Source organism: Anas acuta, chromosome 9 (genome assembly GCF_963932015.1).
Source record: "Anas acuta chromosome 9, bAnaAcu1.1, whole genome shotgun sequence".
Taxonomy (NCBI): Eukaryota; Metazoa; Chordata; class Aves; order Anseriformes; family Anatidae; genus Anas; species Anas acuta.
In genome coordinates, this window is record NC_088987.1 from 7,439,548 (window position 1) to 7,452,520 (window position 12,973).

Sequence of the window (12,973 nt, forward strand, 5' to 3'; positions counted from 1 at the left end):
CACTCTGAATAATGGCATCTGCTACAGTGAAGAGGCCTTGAGGGGATGAGCAGCAGGAAGTGGAAGAACTTTTTAATAATACCGCTAGCCGGGGGGGCACCGCTGCTAATTGCCAGAGCAATCAGGAAACAGGGTCAAGGACACACCGTGCTTCCCATCAGAACCGACAGCGGGAGCGTTGCGAGGAGCAGCTACGCGTAACCACGCGGCGCAGCTTGGCTTTGTAACGTGGTGTCACTGGTAGGCTGCACAGTGCCTCTGTACAACTCCTCCTCCGTGGGCACGGATCAGCTAATTCAGTCACACCGAAATAAACTGCCCCTCCTCGAGGCAAACTAATTGACTCAGGATTCCACAGCACATCTAGTGGCATGATGGCCACGGCCAGGCTGAGCACTCCAGAGATGAATTATTCCTTGCCCTGTTCCTGATTCAGTACCCGCATCACTTGCTAACGGTTCAATTCCTCGTTATATGGGCAGGCAGTGGCAAATTACCCCAAGTTCTCGTCCTGAAAGTACTTTCTCTGTAACACACGGACTCAGATGAAGCTCTTCTCTGCAATGCTGACTCCAAAGGCACTCGAGGAGGCGCTGCACAAGCAGGGTTGTGGGGGGCTCACCTGGGTGCCAAAAGGGAACCCCTGGCCCCCCTGCTCCGAGCTGGGCAGCTGAGTCAGGGGCAGGGAGCCCACTCAGCTCTGGAGAGCCAGGAAATGGGCTGGTCCTTGGCAGATTGCTGGAAGAATAGTCAGGTGTGTAAGGATAGGAACCTTTAGTTCTACAAAGCAGAGCTATTTCTGTCTCGGAGAAGATTACAGTTTACAAACTAAGATGTTAAGTAATTTGGTTTCTTTTTTTAAAAAAATGAAAAAATAGAAAAAATGGACTTAAAACAGACTTTTTCAGTTGCCACAGTAAGCTTAGCTTGTTCCCATGTAAAATCACCATACAGACAAGGCAAAAAAAAAACGACTAGAGGAGTGTAAATATGCTCCTCCCCACAACAAAGCACTGCTATTTTTGTACCAAATATAAAGAGACTAACGAGACAGAAAAGAGAACAGTCTGGCTGCCTGGAGTCTTAAAAGCTATCCACCGAAGGATTATTCAGGCAATAACTGGATTCTGGATCAAAAAAAAAACAGTTTTAGAATTTAAATAAGTGCTTAGCTATACATACCAGCTCTCAACTTTTCAAGGCATATGCAGCAAGATCTCACAAGTGGTAAACACACAGCAGCAGAAAGTAAGACAGGAGGTTTCACATAGCTTTCATGTGATCATCCCTACCAGCGCTCACACAGGTGGCTAAACATAAGGAATGCTAACTATAGCGCTTCACTAAATATAGGAAAACGGCACCAGAAATACCCCGGATCTCTCTCAAGTGAGCTATATCGGTAACTCACACAAATTCACGCTTCACAAAACCTCTGCACGCTGAAGCTGCCTGGATCAAGCTACCTGCCTCTCAGCTGGAACAGATGACAGCGCACGCACGTTTTGCTGTCTCAACAGTGTTAGACAACGGGATTCTGTCTCCAAAGCCGAGTTCTGGCAGCATACAGAATAATAGTTTATATATTCAGGACGTGCCAAAGACGAATTTGATAAAGCATTTCCTCATCTAGTGACACTATACGAGACTTAGGCAGCTCTGCCCATTCATTTATGTCTCCCTAAAACCATGAATGAGGAAGAAAACTGCCCAGGTTTTGCTTCCTATACTCTGAACGGAACAGATTTGACATACTCAAGAACTGCTCGACTTCTATAGACTTGGGCACAGTGGACAAAGACTTACATAAAGTAAAATCTCTGGCTGCCTAACAGCCATTCAAAATAAATGCATCAATGTTACCCTCTAGTTACATATGAACATATAAAAAAGTATTTTTATTTTCACATATAAAAACTATTTTAGTTTGAATTTTATGTACTATAATTATAGAGCTGTTTGAAAATCACATGCTCTCCACTGAGTAAAATTAAGTATCTAAGGTTTGTGGCTGTTTTTGGTTGTTTGGCACTGTTTGTTGGCTGTATGCTGTCACTCAGACTCGCAGAATGGCCGAGGTTGGCACCTCTGGAATTCACCTGCTCCAAGCCCTGCTCAAGCAGTGACACGGAGAGCTGCTGTCCAGGACCATGTCCAGGATGTTTTGAAGATCTCCAAGCAGGAGACTCCACAGCCTCTCTGGGCAGCCTGTGCTGGTCACAGACACGGCACTGAAGTGCTGCCTGGTGTTTAGGCAGAACCTCCCGTGCTCCAGTTTGTGCTAAAGCCAAATGCTCTGAAATGCAAGCAGAGATAGGCCTAGGTTGACACAGCAGCCAGGGTGTGCTTTCTCCTCTCTCTCCACCCAAACCTCCTCTGTGCATTTCCTTCCCTTCTGTACCTTTAACAAATACTCTACGTTAGCTGCAGTGTAACATCTCAGATAATTAAGAAGCAGAATAATGATCAATTAAAACAATTAACAAACAAACAATAACTTGGGAAATCCTAACCCAATCCCTTCCTTAAGGCTGTCTTCATATTTCCACTCTGTACCCCGGCGAGCTGCTGCCAGCTGCCGGAGCGCACCCCTCGGTGTCAAGCAGGGCTCTCCAGCGTTTCGCAGGCCTCCGGTTTCCCCAAGAACAAAACAGGAAACGGGCCTGGGTGTGACCTTGTTCTCTGAGGTCACCGCTATTGTTGCACTTCTGCACATTTTGGAAGTGTTTTAAAGCGATATGTCTCCATTATAGCTTTGGTACAAAAACAGGAAATAATCAACCAACGCCTCTAAGAGGAAGAGGACTAGCAGAACTTATTTAAACACCCATTTCTCTACCAGATACCACGCTGAATTTGAAGGAGCTGTTGAATGTATGTGCTCAACACTTGGTGCACAGCTGGAAAGCACAGGTGACAAAAAGAGACCCACAGGCCACCAAAAAATCAGCGGGGTAAGAAAACAGCCTCGCCTCCTAGGGCGCGACTCCAGCAGGCAGCACGCAGCAACGTCAGGGGCACGAGGCCGCCCCAGCCGCGTGGCTCTGGCAGGTTGGGGCTGGAGATGTTGGGTGCTCTCCTTCCTGCAGCCACACACTAACACCACTCCACATCAGGAGGAATGCCAGCCTCTGCTGGTGTACACACACGGCTGCTAAGCTTGTGGTTTTCATGTATGTTTGGAGTAAAGCCTGGCACATGAAAGAGTTTCTATTTACTGCAATAACTGCCCGGAAATATTAACAGAAGCAACTTCAGTCAGACAAATACACACCTGGAAGTTCACCTGCGGAATCCAGTACTGCATCAGCCCGTGGTGGCTGTCACTGCTACAGGAGAGCCGAGGAAACAGCAGCTCCAACACCCCTCACGCAGTGCTGCTGGGTTTCAGCACACGGCGAGCTCCACCGCGCGCCTCCTCCACCGATCACCACCTCGCTTACGGTCTCCATGGAAGACAAATAGACTGACAAATACTGAGCACGCTGACAGCAGCCACAAAACTTGCAAAGGAAGTCACAAGGTAGACATTCGAGTGAAATAAAAAATTATCAGTGACTGTAGACTTTTAGCCTTATACATACAACAGGTTGCCGGCTTACTGGAGCACTGTCTTAGGCTGACAGACACAAGAGCTTACTTCTAAAACCCATCGTAAGGTCTAAGCCAAGCACATATGTAAAACAACCCCGAACCCCTTACTCTTCCTTTACAAACACACGCTAGATTCTAGAAAAAAAAACAAGAAGTTCAGTGTTAAGCACAAGGCTGACAAAAGCACAGGAAGAAGGAATTTTTCAACGTCATGAATATTTCACAGTCCAAAATAGGGATTTTTCTAAAAGTAGCATTCTTGCATCTTATATTCATGATGTCACTTCCAGGTCAAAACGTTTCCGCATGTAAGCAAAATTTCTTTAATCACACTCCCCACAACCAGAATTTCACGTGAAATTCACGTTATGCTCTCTTGTGACAAAAATGATTTCCAGTGACAGGCTGGTTCAGTGACCCCAGAGCACTCCCCTGCTGGATGCAGTGTCTCTGGGTTTGCAATTCAAAATGTTTAAGACCGAAGCAAAAAGATACAACCCTAAGTAACGAGACAGGGACGATTCCAGTCCACGTTTTTCCTTGGAAAGACAAGTGGCCACATGCAGAGTGAGCAATGTATGAGTTTATCTCCCTCTTCAAACACTCAGCTATACCCAGACACTACTCCGTCAACTTCTCCAGTGCGCTTTTCCTAGTAAAGAGAGGGCAGTTCAAAGCCATTTGTAAATGACTTACATGTAAATCCATCTCAACAAGCTGGATTTTGGACTTTAAGAGGCTGGTGCGCTGATGCTTACTCAAGTGGCACAGGACCCTTTCACTCTGTAGGGCCAAGCAGCGCTGGGCACACAAAATCTGCTGCGGTACCGCCACGCACAAAGCACCACCGAGCAGCCCCGTCTTCTAAGCGTGTGCAGGCTGCACGATACACAACAGGCACTGAGCACACAGCAGATTTAAGGCTCCAAGTCAGTGAAGACGCACGTTTAGAGAAACAAATGCTGTCAACAAGAGAAGCGCCTGGGTTGCACCAGATTGTTCACTTGACTGAAATAATTCCTGGCTGACAGTTTTTCCAAGCAGCGCGTTCTCGCACACTTCAGGAGCAGAAAGCCCAGCAGTACCAGCTACACATACACATTGCTTCCTTTCAAACGCATCAACCAGCTTGGAAAAAAACGCATTTGATCTATAGATAGGCTTCTGCACCCTTCCCTCCTCCTCACCATTCAGCCCTACACACACGCTCCCTTGGTACCGGAGTTACAGCGAGGCATTATGCAGCTCACATAATTACGCAGCTGTAACGTTTAGCATACAGCTGTACTCTTTCAGAGGAAAACAAGGGAATATAAACATTTGGGTTTTATACTGATTATCCATAGATCAGATAAAGCTATTGCCCTCACGTCTAATTTTGAGTTTGCTTTTGGTTCACAACACATTTCTGGTCAACAATTTGTGATTCTAAGCCACAAAAATTAAGCCGTCTCCCAGACTAGAGTTGAGGCTACTTTAGTAGTTTGTATACATATAAATATTTTTTTAAGGGATGACTACTACCATAGGCCTTTAACATCCAACCATAGCCCCACAGCCTCAGCTTTACACAGCACCACTGAATGACTGGAAAACCCACACTAGAAAATGCAGGGTGTTTTTCACCCTTCCTAACGCACATGTGGGATTAGGAGTACGCAGACTGTGCAGCTACTCCCCTACCACTTGTGATGAGACGCAATTTCATATATTGAATGTATCCTCTTTGGAACTACTCTTGATGTGTCTCATGCAGCGCTGCCACTCCAAAAAAAAGAAACGACACTGAATACTTAAGGAAGATGCTATGTATCACTGTGCTTTTGAACTATCTTCACAATCACAGGGTTCTCAAAATAACGCCTGTCTTTATAGTAAGAGTATTTTTAACGCAGTGATTATATCTAGCAGAAAAAGTTCTAGACAAGATAAAAACCTTTCTTATAAAAAACTATCTAGATAAAGCTGGCATTATACTAAAAGGAAGTTGTAAATCAAGCTTACAATTCATTCTTTTTCACGCTTTTGTGATGCATTAAAATCCAGATGTATTTTTAGAGTCCATATCCCAAGACGCAAGAGAGAAGAGCAGATATGTTTAGGTGACATTAATGTACAAAGTATAGTTGCCAAAAGTCAGAGATTAACTAACTGGTTATCAGAAGAAAAATGGTCCTAGATGAAGTTTCCAACAGAAGAGGATGGAAGAAAAAAATGGAAGGAAGGAAGTACAACTCCCACTAGAAGCAATCTTCTCAAAAAGTTTAAAAAAAAAAAAAAAAGAGAGAGAGAGAGCTACTTTTTTACGGAAGCATGACACTCCTTAAGTTATAAATAGCAGGATTCCCCTGTGGAGGCAAAGCCTACTGTTACAGACAGGAATGTATTTGCCAGGCACTGTTGCCACAGAAGAGCCCCTGGGTCCACAGCGTGCCTTGCCAGAGGTTATCTTTCCAACCCACTGAAACTTCTGTGCTCATAAATACTTCCCACGTATCTCAGTCAAAGAGAGCTGGGTCAACAACAACCTGGTGAAGTGCGCTGCCTTGGCTTCTAACCCGCGCCAAGAAGCAGGCCTTGTTCTCATAAATCTTCTCATTTTACAACCTGGGATGCACACTCAGCCATTTTTTGATTTTTTTCAGCATTTGTGGCCCAAAGATCAGTAAAAATGGCTAAATGTTCTTAAAACTCCCAGTTCCAGACGCTGAGTGGAGGGCAAAACTGCTCTGTGACTCAATGAAAAAGCAAACATTAGCAGTACCGATGAAACTCCTGAGTAATTCAACTGTTTGCTTAGGACCTTCGCCTTTCAGCTGTCATCTTGTGAAAGTTACTGTGAAAGTCTGCGATGCAGGGCCGCGCTGCTTCTGCGGAGACTGAGAGCAGAAAATTGCTCCAGCTCCTGAATTATCACTACTGGCAAAAGTCAGTTTTCTTTTCTTCCTTTCATCCCTTTGTAAAGTGCATGTATTACTTCTGATGCCATCTATTAGCATTTGAAATGAAATAGAATAGAGGACAGGGAAAAAGAAAAAAAAAAAGAAAAAAAAAAGCAGTTTTAAATGACTTCCTGTCCCCCGCTACCTGCCCTGCTTCCTCCTGCAGCCAGGGGAGCCGTGCTGAAGAGCTGCTGTATAGGGGTAGTCATTTGTAGGGCTTTTGCTTTGGATTTGTAGTGCACCTTACCTTGCTGTGCTAAAACAATCCAGCTCCCTCGATAAAAGAGTTTCCCCTTTTCTGTCGCATATCTTGGAGATAAAAGACCAAAGACTGCCTTTGCAGGGCCCAACACAGTAGTTGTACTTCCTGGCCACCTCATTCTCTGTGCTTTGGATTGTTTTTTGCTCAGATACCTTGCTTCCAGGCTAACAAAAGACTCTAGAAAGAGCAACCACAAAGGAGAACTTCCTTGCCCTACAAGCAGCAGAGAGCAGCAGTATTTGAAGGCAAGTAACACACCGACACCGCCGTGGGCGCTGCTGCTCTTCTGCCCTAGCACGGCTAGGGGCAGCCAGCACCCTGCCATCTCCTTCCTACCTCTGCAGCGGAAGGAAACCGCCACCAGCATTATCAGTTTCTTGACATTCTAGATCATCTAGACCTAATGTCTTCCTGGAGATGCTCTACTTCCTTTGCTTCCCACCGCCAAAACGCACGTGGAAAGGAAAGGACTCACTCTACTTTCTAACATACAAGATGAACACCTTTGCTTAAACCTTTGTATTTTTTTTTGGTGGTGGATGGGATAGGGAAGCTTCACCTATTTTATTTTTGGTTTTGTTTGTTTTTTTGGTGGAGGGAATAGGGAAACTTTTACAGAATAACCCTACTTAAAAGCTAATTTACTGTAGGTTTATTAATTTTTAGTACATTATATTGCGTTGTCAAAATCACCGAAACTGATCAAAGTCAGTAGATACACACTAAGGCTCCAAATATACAATGTGTTAAATGAGATTTTGACAAGCATTCCATCTATATATGCAATCTGAATATTTATTTCAGCTCAGAAACAACTGAGCTCAATTTAAATCAAGAATCTGAAAGAAAATGCCTTCCTTTTCTAAACTAGGGATAAAATTGGTTTACATGAACAATCACCTAAAGCCATTAGTCGACAGAAAGGGCCACCAGAAGAAGACTCCAATCCAATATCATCTCTTTTAATTAAATCAACTTCAGGTACTAAATGTGTTTTAACCATTTCATACATCTTGAATAAGCATCTTCTACTTTAATGCATGATTTTAAATTCATACAAGTAGGTCAAAAATTACTTTTTAATTTCCATCCAAATAGAAAATGACACAAATACAACTTATAGGAGCAGTGATTAGAAAAAAGTAATAGAGGGCAGCAAGAAATATATGCATGCATTAACCCAGCAAGAATGGTCTGAAATTTTTGGTTGACCTGTGTGGTGCCAGGAGTTGGACTCGATGATCCTTGTGGGTCTCTTCCAACTCCAGATATTCTGCGATTTTATGATTCTAAGAATCAGAGCAAGTTCTCCTGAAGCTGCTTAGGTGCTCTGCTGAAGCCTGACAGCAATGCTGGTGGAGCAGGCGGGCATGGCTCCTGCTCCGAGACATCAGGACGTCCGAGTGCCAAGAGGTGCCCATAGCACTTCCCAAAATTCACCCAGCACTCCCCAAAGGAGCAAACTCTAGGATGCTTTCCCAGTTGGTTTCAAAAGAGAATCTCAGTGCTAACTGCCTCAGGGTGTGTGCTCTGATGCCCACGTGGCAGATCTGCCCTTTTAGGGCAGTAACAAGTAAAACCAATTTCACCTACAGGAGCCCCTGCACACAGACCTGCAAGAGGAGATGCCAACCACCTGAACTGGTGACTGTGCTGCGAGAGCAAACCTAACACCGCCAGGGGTTGTTCTCAGAGCCAGCTGCAGAGAGGTTATTTGTTCTTTTCAAAGACGCCAAACCAGTCATCAAGTGCAGCTCCAAGATCTTCAGTCCCATTTGAGAAACATTCAATCCTAAGATTTATGATGTTGCTTAAAATGAAAGTCATACAAATATAATTTAAATCTTAACATTACTCAGCTCTTTTAATAGTGTTTCAGAACAGCAGCACTTGCTATGACTCAAACACTTGGCTTATGTTGAAGGTCCATATGATTAATATTTGTCTGACATCCAACACAAGAAGAAGAAAAAATGAGAGTTTGTCCAAATTAACAAACCTGTCTTACCTCAAAGTAACTAATTTTATGTGATAGGTGGGACCTGAACAGGTCTTCTGCTCTACATTACAGCCAGGTACATCTTTCTCTCCCCTCCTTTCCAGGGGAAGTCCTTCCACGTGGCAACAGCCTGCAAGAGTTAGAGTAATTGAACCAGAATTTGCTTTACTCTATGTCAGCATTTCACATGCTTTTGGAAGCTGAGACATCTTAAAGGAAGTGAAACTGTCTTCACTGACATAGCTGCTTGCTATTAGATGGCCATCTATATAGTTTTTATTTTTATTTTTTTAATTAAACCTTCAAATCAGCTCTCATTCATCTGCATAGGATGGCATTTCCTCACACAACTCCTAACGATCAGACCTTTAGGTAACACAGATGGCCTCCAAGCTGAGATCCCTTCGAAACCTGAAGGAGTTCACCTCTTGGTCTTTTCTTTCAGGCTCTCTCTCTTCAAACACAGAACATTTTGTTGTTCACACGCTGCTGAGCATATCAGCACAACCCTAACCAGTAGAGATTTTTTGAAATTACAAGTTGCAGCTTTGTGTAGCAGTGCCTCTTGTTATCTAGAAAGCTCTATGAAGCTCTCTGCCCTAGTATCAGATATCAAACCACAACCTTAAGAGAACTGCATATGTTCTTGGTTTCCATGATCATTCGCTTTAGTTCTGTTTAGCATCTTTCACATAAATTCTATTACAAAACACCAGGTTACAAAATACAGAAGTTTCACACAAGAACACGACAACAACCTTAATTACACACTTCGGCAGATGAAATAAGTGACAGGTCTGCACCCAATTAAAGGAAAGAAAAATGTTGTTGGAACTCAACATTTTTCTTCATTAGCAACATTATGCTTACTTTCTAAAAAGCATGCTCGAGGCACTCAGGAATTGCATTAATCTGCGTATCGATGTTCTCAGACGCTGTTAAATAAAAAACATGATCGCTGCATTATCACTGCCCGCAAGTATCCACATTCCATGAGCAAGCGCTGTGTGGCAAGCTCAGAGACTCTGGATTTCTTACCAGCTTGATGAGACTTTTTAAAGTGACTCCTGAGATTAGAAACAATAAATCAAGTGACCCTGTCTTCAGTGACGCGCAGTCTTAATTTATGGCTGTGGCAGAGAAGACAGTAACTGAGGGAGATTTACGATACACTGCATAGTTGTGTTTTTTTTATTTCTTGTTTCACCTTCAGGAGCCTATATTCATAAATTCTGTGGCATTTTAAAGGTTGCGTAATGTTCTAGGATGGAACTAGGCACAATTCGGTATTCAAAAATATTCCGCAATGTTTTCTAATGTTTTTGAATCCCAGGTTTTTCTTTAGAAACTGTGTGGAAAACTAAACTACTTGAACAAATTAAACACTAGCTATATTAGTGCTCAAATAGGGAACACTAAGACATGGTTGAAACTTTCATTATCCAACATAAATATAACAGATTACATTCGTAGCCAACTATCTTCCACTTCAGATTTAAATGGCCTGAGCAGTCAGTCAAGACCAACTTTTCAAGCGCTTGGGGAAGGGCTAAACATTAGAGCACCAGTTATTTGCTGGGCCACTTTGACCACGCCAACTCACAGAATACAGAGAAATTCATCCCTGTGTCATGAAAATGTGGGTTTCCTGTTTAACAAAAAAAAAAAAAAAAAAAAATTATATAGTCCTAACTCTCAAAATATTGAACTGTTTAACTCATCCACACTACCTACTGTAAGAACTATTTTGAAGAATATGTAATTGAATATTGCCTGTGTTTACTGTATTAGACACAATGAGATTTTATATTTGTAGAAATTATATATATATATTTTATTTATATATAAATAAAAGAATCTCCCTCTTTTTCCTAGCCCTCTCCTTCCAAGATAAAAATCAGTCCATCCCGTGGAAGCACAAGTTAACTTCACCACTGTTATCACACAAAAATCACAAACACTGCAGAAAAAGCACTGAAGGCTACCATCCCACTAGAAGACCTCATAATCTAAGGTGGTTTTTTTTGTAATTTCTTGATGTTATTATTAGCATTACTCCTGAGTTCTCCCAGTTGAACCGCTAGTTCCATCTATCGTGCCTGTCATCTGACCGTCAGATGAGCGATCACCTTTTACATCACTGCCAGCGTTTCCACCAGCAGTCAGTGCAGTTTTCGGTTTTCCCCTGCGCGTCGCGATGACTTTGCAGGCGCACATCCCCACGTATTCCCACCGCCACCGACTCCCCGCCACGACTACCGGCATCTCCGGACCCCCCCTGTTCATACACAAAGCCCAGGCAGGTCTGGCAGGCACACCGAGCCCCCCCGGCAGCAGCTCCACGGTGCAGCAAGGAGCCCTGCGAACCAGCACGGAGCTGTGCTGGTGGAGATGCAGTGACCACCAGGAATCACTTGGTGCCACGCAGCTGCCCTCGTCTCTCAGCCCAAATTCTCGGCAGAAAACAGCCGAAGGGTTTTCAAGGAAGAGACTGAAGCAGAGCGCAGAGCTGGACTGCACAGAGAAAATCCACCAGACTCAGGGGGCTCTGCCTCTCTCCCCTCCCAACACCTTCCCAGGGGTTTCGGCAGCTGGTTACCTGCCTGCTCCCTCCGGAGCGCCCTTCCCAATGACAGGGCAGGGGCTGCTCTCAGAGCATGTCACAGATTGATGACAGGCAATCAGATTAAACTCTAAGCAATTTTTTCCACGGCTCATGCTTAGCACAGTCCTACTTCAGGACTGAAAGCGAGCCTGGCAAAGCAGCTATTCTGCGGGCTGCAACAACTGGCCCAACACAGGGCAGGACGCCGATCGCCCGCCTGTGCAGGCACACGAGGAAGCGCCGGGAGCTCCTTCTGCCCGCGCAGCGCTACAACAAACCCCAAACTTGGCGGCGTGAGGCAAGTCGGGAGCTTCTCACAGTTTCTGGCGGAGACGAGAATAAAAAAAATTTAAGCAGGCGATGACCCCCGCGAGAAGCGCGGGCAAGAAAAAAATCAGATTTTGAAAAAAAAAAGAAAAAGAAAGAAACAAGATCTGGCTGTGGAGACAGCGAGGTGCCAGGCAGCGGGTGCCGGCTCGCCCCCCGTGACTTTGCATTTTTTTTTTTTCGCATTTTTCCCGGGTCCCCCCGTGCCGCCCCGCGGCCGCCCCCCACCGGGGCAGGGCAGGGCGGGGTCCCAGGGCCCCAAAGCCGCCGGGGAAAGAAGGGAACCGGCAGCGAGCACCAGCACCAGGGCGCCCACCCCACCCACAGCCCCGAGACCCCCCCAGGCGCTGCCGCTCCCCCCCCGGCCCCCCCCAGCCCCTCGGGCCGGGCCCCCTCGGGCCGTTACCTGCAGGCGGCGGCGCTGGGGCCGCTGCTGGCGGCGACGCCCGGCTGCGAGCTCCCCCCCCAGGGCCGGGCCCTGCCGCCTCCTCCTCTTCCTCCCCGTCCTCCCCCTCCTCTTCCTCCCCCCACCCCTCCTCCTCCTCCTCCTCCTCCTCCTCCCCGCGCCCCGCCCGCAGCACGGAGCCGCCCGCCAGGGGCGGGGCAGCGGCGGCCGCGGGGCTCCCGCGGGGCTCCCGGGCGGGGTCGGGGCTTCCCCCAGCACCGCCACCGAGCCCGGAGCTCCTGGGCGGCCGCCTCAGCCCCGCTCCGCGGCCTCAGGAGGGACCGAACCGGGAGGGGGGGGGCTGAGGAGGGGAGGGGGGGGGCGGCCGCCGCCCTCAGGGCCCTGAAGGCCCCCGAGCCTCGCGCCTCAGGAGGGGCGCCCCTTAGGGCTGTACCTGCGGGCCGGGCGGTGCCGGTGCTGGTCCCGGTGTCGGTGCCGGTGTCGGTGCGGGCCCGCGGGTGTCACCGAGCCGCCGCCGCCGCCTCCATGGCGCTCGGTCGCGGCGCCCGGAGCTCCTCCCCCGCCCGCATGGCCCCGGCCGCCGGGCCGGGCCGTTGCCATGGCTGCGCTGCGCTGACGTCAGAGCGCTTAAAGAGGCAGCGCCCCGGCAGCCAGGCGGCGGCTCCCGCGGGGGCTGAGGGCCTGCAGGCCTCGGCGGCCCCGTGGCGGTTTTTACGTTGCCACAGCCGCTCGTATTTTTTGTTATAAATACTGTGGAAAAGCACCCCCCGAAATGTCAGTGTGATCACTAAATAACTCACCACTCATGGCCAGACATCCACAGAGCAGCCCGTGGCCG

General features: G+C 46.9%; 1 protein-coding gene across 1 annotated transcript in view; it reads right to left on the reverse strand.

Annotated features, from left to right (window-relative positions):
* Window positions 1-12,725, reverse strand: part of GNB4 (G protein subunit beta 4) — a 29,226-nt gene extending 16,501 nt beyond the window's left edge. The window contains exon 1 of the mRNA XM_068692659.1: window positions 12,569-12,725. The gene's annotated coding sequence lies outside the window, so the exon portion shown is untranslated. The remainder of the gene's footprint in view (window positions 1-12,568) is intronic.
* Window positions 12,726-12,973: the final 248 nt, after the last annotated feature.